Here is a 5,952-nt window from a genome sequence, read left to right as displayed (position 1 = left end):
GCCTCAGGGGTCAGTGTGCGAGGTGACTTTAAATCAGAGTCTCCTTTCAACAAATCATACAGAGGAGACAGCTGTGCGTCGGTTAGTCCCAAGTACGGACGTAACCAAGTGATGACACCTACTAATTTTTGAGCATCATTCAGTGTCTTCACAGAATGCACAGACTGCACTTCCTGGTGACAGATCGTCCGTTCCAGAATTTTGACCACCCAGTACTTCCAAGGTGGTTGTTGTTGAACCTTTTCTGGAGCCACCTGCAGTCCCTGAGCATGCAAACCATCAAGTGTCGTCCATTGATATCTCTGTGCGGGCTCAGCCTCGTTAATCACTGGCACTGAAAAGGCAAACTTCGGTCTGTCATCAGGATGCAAAGGAATCATAAAGAAACAATCCTTCAGATCCACAATGAGGACCGGCCAGTCTGCGGGAAGCATGGTAGGCGATGGCATGCCTGCCTGCAATGTTCCCATGCTTTCCATCACAGCACTGACCTTTCAGAGGTCTTGCAACAACCTCCATTTCCCAGATTTCTTTTTGATGCAGAAGACAGGAGTGTTCCAGGGACTGGTAGAAGGCTCCAGATGACCCTGGTCCAACTGTTCCTGCACCAGATTCCGAAGGGCATTCAATTTATCTTGAGGGAGGGGCCACTGCTTTTCCCAGACAGGTTTGTCCACTAGCCACCGTATAGGAGGCGTGGGACAGCCTGCGCCCTTCACTGCAGTGGCCCCCATCAAAAATCCGTCCCGATGTGCACCCCCCAGACAGACAGAACATCCCTCCCCCAAAGGTTGGCAGGAGTAGAAGTAACGTGAGGCCTAACCCAGGCCATCTGTCCCTCCTAGAAAATCTTAAAAAACCAGGGTGACAACCTACGGCTGGGAAGGTTTTGGGGTTCAATCCAACAGTGAAAACATAGAAGGCTGGACATTGGCAGACATCTCTCCAGAGACCAGAACTTCCCTTACTTTGTCCCTTTTCAGCTGTAGCAGACTAGTGTGACACAGACCATTTTGACCTCAATTTGCTTTTCCCCTTTTTTAGTGATTGGTCTGAGCAATAACCCACATTACTAAAATTTAGCTGAGACAAGCAAAAGCTACATCAAGTTCCTCTAGCAAGAATGAGAATTCTCCTCAGCAACCAAAATGCAAACTGATTCAACAGCATTGTTCTGCTTACAGTAGAGGGATGGATTAGAAACTACCAAGTGTTTGGACACACTGTGAGATGGGTGTTATAGAGACTTCATGCACAGGGAAGAAAGAATCATCCACAGTCCTCTGAGCACATTAGCTCATCTGAGAGCTCAAATAAAAATTATAGAAACACAAGAAAGTGCTGAAACCTCCCAACAAATGATTATATACTGACCAAGAAGGCCACCAGCCCCTCCTCCAGGTGTGCAGATCCCCAACACCAGCACAGACCTCTACTTCACAGCACTGTGTCTATTCAGGTGTCTCTGCTAGGCCTGCACTGTAACTTCTCTGCTGACTTCAGGAAGAAATTACTATTTCCAAAAGATACCTTTTCCTTTTTTTTTCCTGCTTTGTCTTTCTACTTAACTGCATAGAGTATTGTAAACACTTTATTAGTGCTGCTCTGCTTTGGTGAGCTACATATAACAGTGTATACTAGAAGAGATTATTACAAGTCTGAAAGTGTTCATTATCACATTTGTGATGACATTATCTAAATTGTGGGGAATGGAACAAATACATTCCTAGGTGACAACACAGTGACTGTGAGGTCAGGCTTCTGGTTTACTTCAGAGCTGCAGGGTATCTGTTTCTTTTTTCAGTTTAGGAGTGCCAGTGCTTCATCTCCCACCTGGTTCCCTTTCCACATGTGACTACCCCACAGCAGCTGCCAATTACTCACCCTCTAGCTACAGATGCTACCTATTCTTTCACAAAATACCTCACAAATACAAGCTTCCAGGAACTGCCTGAAAGGACGATGAGGAAGTGTCCACAGACACCTGTGCATTCCAGCCAGGTTCCCTGTGTCCTGCTCTCCACCATGGCAGCTCAGCTCCTTACAGCAAACGTTTCTGAACCAAGCGCTTTGTGTGCATTGTCCCAGCAGCATGGGTGTGACCCCATCCCTCCCTGTGCCACCAGCTGTCCCATTCCAGGCTCCCAGTGGGGTACAGCAGCCTCCAGACACCTGTGTCCCGCGGCTGGCAGGGGCAGAGGGAGAGGGCAAGGAGCTGACCCCACTGGAGCAGTTCTCTTTGGAGGCTGCTGGCTGGAGCCCAGCTCTGGCCCTGCCCCGCTCCCAGTGCTCCCGTGTGAACCTGGAGCACATTTCTGGCTGCCAGCACAGGTGTGAACTGCACCTGGCAAGGCATTCCCTTTGTTCTGTGCCTTACCAACGGGAGCTCGCAGGTGCTGTGAGGTGACAGGACTGTCCCCGAGGGAAAGAAAGGCCCTCTGCTCCAGGGGTGCCCGTGGCTGCTGTGCTTCAGTGAAATCCTACAGTGCACCATCCAGGCTCCCCTGGCCAGCTCCATCTGTAGTCCCTGTGTCATCTCCTGGACTCTCAACATTCATCTTTCTAATGCCTTTCAAGGTCTAAATTATCTGGGCTTTGCTTTAGGCCCTCTTATGCCTCAAATGTGGCCCCACCTTCCGTACACTCCAAAGTCCTTGAAAATTGAGCTCAATCCTGCTGAGCTACCCCAAAATCCACTGTAACCCCCCTGACTTCTCTTGGAAAGTCAAGATGTGCCTTATGGCCACCAAAATCTCCTTTATCAACCCAAACCTGCACACAGCTCCGCTCCAAGTCCAGCAGCACTTGGTGCTGCAAACAGATGCAATTAACCATTCTTGCAAATCAAATTTGAAGGGGGAATGAACAACACCCACCTCAAACACTGGGATTTCTCTCTTGTAATCATGGACAGGAAGGAAGAATAATTCAGGAACACTGTAAGAAACGTGTCCCTGCTCATGGCAGGGGGGTGGGACTCGTAACTTTTAAAGGTCCTCTCCAACCCTGCCTATTCCACGATTCCATTCTATGATTTTTAGACTTGGCTTCTATTTCCCAGGGTAATGAAATTGATCAAAATTCCTCTGGACAAGGAAGACATGTAGGTTTTCTTTTGCCCCACAGCACAAGTACCTGGCTGTTATTCACAGCTGTTATGTCACTGAAATTGTACAAATCATGCACTCCATGAAACATACTCAGCTCTCCTAACTCATACTTCACTAGGATAACTTACAGCAAAGAAGGAGAAAATAAAAGACGCTCTGCATTTCTCCTTGTTGTCCATGTGCTTTCCCACATAGAGTCACAGCCAGCAGCCTGGTCCTGGGGAACGTGCACCACAGGAAATCATGCCATTTTTAGGCATTTAAAACCATCCACAGGTCATGCACTGAATGGGAATGATTTGTCTGTGTTACCACAGCTAAGACTTAAGGAGCTGGATCTCAGGGAGCGAGGGAAGCAATAATTATACTAATTGGTCTTTTGTAAGTAACAGCTAATAAACACAAAGAAAAGCTATAGTGAACTTCAGACCTGCCTTAGCCTGTCCTACCATTTGAAACAAAATTGGGCTTGCTTTTACTGGTGGAAACCTTCTCCCCCCTCCCCTCCCTCCACACCCCCAATAACTAGAACAGCAGAGAAAGGACAAATCCTCATCTTACTAATCTCCCTAATTTCCACCAACAGATTCCACCTAATTAGTGGAAGTGCCTAAACACTTTTGATGGCTGCACCGGTACCCACAGAACCACAGCCAGAACTTGCTCTAACTGCCACGGAAGCCTACACATCCAAGCTTACGGGGTGCTCAGACACACCAGTGAGGCTGGGGTCTTCCTCTCTGGCCTGTCACAGCAAGCCCATCCCAAAGATCAGCACAGTAGCTGAGAGATCTGCTCTGGGACATAAAGAAGGAGTTCCTGACTATTGCATAATTTCCCAAGGCTTTTGTCAACAGCAGTGCTTATCACCTTGGATAAACAAGCAATATTTAATGCATACCAGAGCAGAGGTTAGGGCTAGACAGAGTAAACACACACCTGTGTAAAGAAGTCAGGACCTGTCTGCCTGTCGAGCTCCTCTGGCCATGCACTGGCTCTGGCTTCCAGGTGCAGCCCTGCTGCTGGTACAGAGGCACTGGCCAGGCTGAAAACCCCACAGCTCCACAGGGAACACCTGCTCCCTGTTGGCTCACTAGGCACACAACAGGGAAAACTTCAAATGTCCTCTGTGTGTCTTTGTGATGGCAGCCAACAGCAACTTCTGACCCATCAGCTGAAATTCCTTTGAAGTGCTTTAAGGAAACACTTTGGGGTCTCGTGTAAACCAGCAGACTGCAGGAAAACCAGAGTCTGGACCATCTCCATGACAGCTCTGAAAAGACACACAGACCAATAGCAGGGAACACCACAGACCACAGACATGCACCAGAGCAGCAGAAAAAAAAATGGGAAAAAAATAAATAAATGGGAAAAAACTATCCCAAAAACCTTCTGAATTACTAGGGGTTCTAGAAAAAGACCTTTTCAGGCCATAGCAGGTAAATTGGTACAGGCAGAACCATCTCCAGGACACACTGAGAGCTCCTCCTGGGCTGGAACGGCTCTGGAATGACCCCGGCTGGAGAAGGAGGAAATTGCATCTCCTTTCCAAGGAAATCACACAACTCTGGCCAGAGAGGGAACTGAGGGAGTCACGGGGCACAGCTGCCAGTGGCCATTGTACCTTTTTTCTAACATTATGCTAAATATGTTGCATAAGCCAAGGAGTGCTTACCTCTTCCAGGCTAAGCCGTCCCAGCAGATTCCATCCTCTCTCAGCTCAGGCACAGATTTAACCTTTTGTGTCGCATTTCTCCCTGAAAATCCCAAGCAGAACAGCACCCAGGACATTTGCCAGGCAGCAGAAATTGTGACCCGTTTGAAGCTCATGCAAAACCTTGCTCACATCTGCTGTGGAACCATGCTGGAGACAGCATTTCCTCTGCCCATTACCCAGCCTTAATATAATAAAAAATAACTCCAGAAAATTGAAGGGATGGAGGGGAATAACACTTCTATTTCAAGCAGAAGTTATACAAAATAACTCTAACAAGAACATATTTCTCACTGTCAAGAAATCTCTCATCAAATAATCTTTCTCACAATGCTCCACCTAAACTTTTCCTTTAAAATAACATGTTTTTCAGATTAAGTATGAAGCTATTACATTTATCATGTCACAGGTACTCACAGAAACTGTTCCAGCACAACTTGCTGCTTCTCTCCCCGCTGCACCTTGCAAGAAGTTATCATTCAGGTCTTGTAAGAAGTTATCGTTCAGGTCTTGTCCCATGCTTCCCAGTGACCTCGAGGAAAAAAAAGTACAACTCAGAACGGTTTTACACGGGTTTCCTGCTCACTGTGGGGTTAAGGGTTTTATGAGTATAAGGAGAGAATCCTCAGCCTATTGGAGCCCCCTGTCCCACCCTGTTCTTGTAAGCTTGTACAAACCTTAAGCCACTCTTCGAGACTCGGCATTTCCTCAAACCTACAATACAACACCTGTTTCTCCAAAAATAACTTTTACTACTGTGCCTTTTCTGCTACGTACCCCGAGTACTCTGAGGGCTTATTTCACATGCTCATGTATGCACAAACATCCAAATTTCAGTACACCAATCGAACTTGAACAGATATAATACGTTATTTTACAGACAACACACAGATTAACTCCTGGGCACCGCCCGACCTGCGCAGGGACACGCAGCCACCACCAGGCCAGGCCCAGAGACCTCGGGGGCCCACGGTCGCACCGCAGCCTCCTGGCGCTCACCCTGGGCCCTCTCCCGCGCACATCCAGCGGCAGTGGCGCTGCCGGCCGGGAGCACAGACGCGTTACGAGGCTCCATTCCCACCGGAGCCCGGCCGGGCCGCGGCCGCGCTGCCCCACCGGAAGGGCCGC

The 5,952-nt window shown here is 48.3% G+C and overlaps 1 long non-coding RNA gene across 2 annotated transcripts in view; it reads right to left on the bottom strand.

Annotated features, from left to right (window-relative positions):
- The window catches only part of LOC115949528, an 8,135-nt gene extending 2,183 nt beyond the window's left edge, over positions 1-5,952 (bottom strand). Inside the window, exons 1-4 of one of the 2 annotated variants that reach the window (XR_004082974.1) lie at positions 5,824-5,952; positions 5,242-5,356; positions 4,786-4,867; positions 4,050-4,383 (exon numbers count right to left, since the gene is read on the bottom strand). This is a non-coding gene — a long non-coding RNA (uncharacterized LOC115949528). The remainder of the gene's footprint in view (positions 1-4,049; positions 4,384-4,785; positions 4,868-5,241; positions 5,357-5,823) is intronic. The other variant, XR_004082975.1, reaches the window with a different exon arrangement.

Source organism: Geospiza fortis, unplaced genomic scaffold, assembly GCF_000277835.1.
Source record: "Geospiza fortis unplaced genomic scaffold, GeoFor_1.0 scaffold11, whole genome shotgun sequence".
NCBI lineage: Eukaryota > Metazoa > Chordata > Aves > Passeriformes > Thraupidae > Geospiza > Geospiza fortis.
Note: the sequence above shows the minus strand (reverse complement) of the source record. Positions and strands in the feature narration are given on the sequence as shown.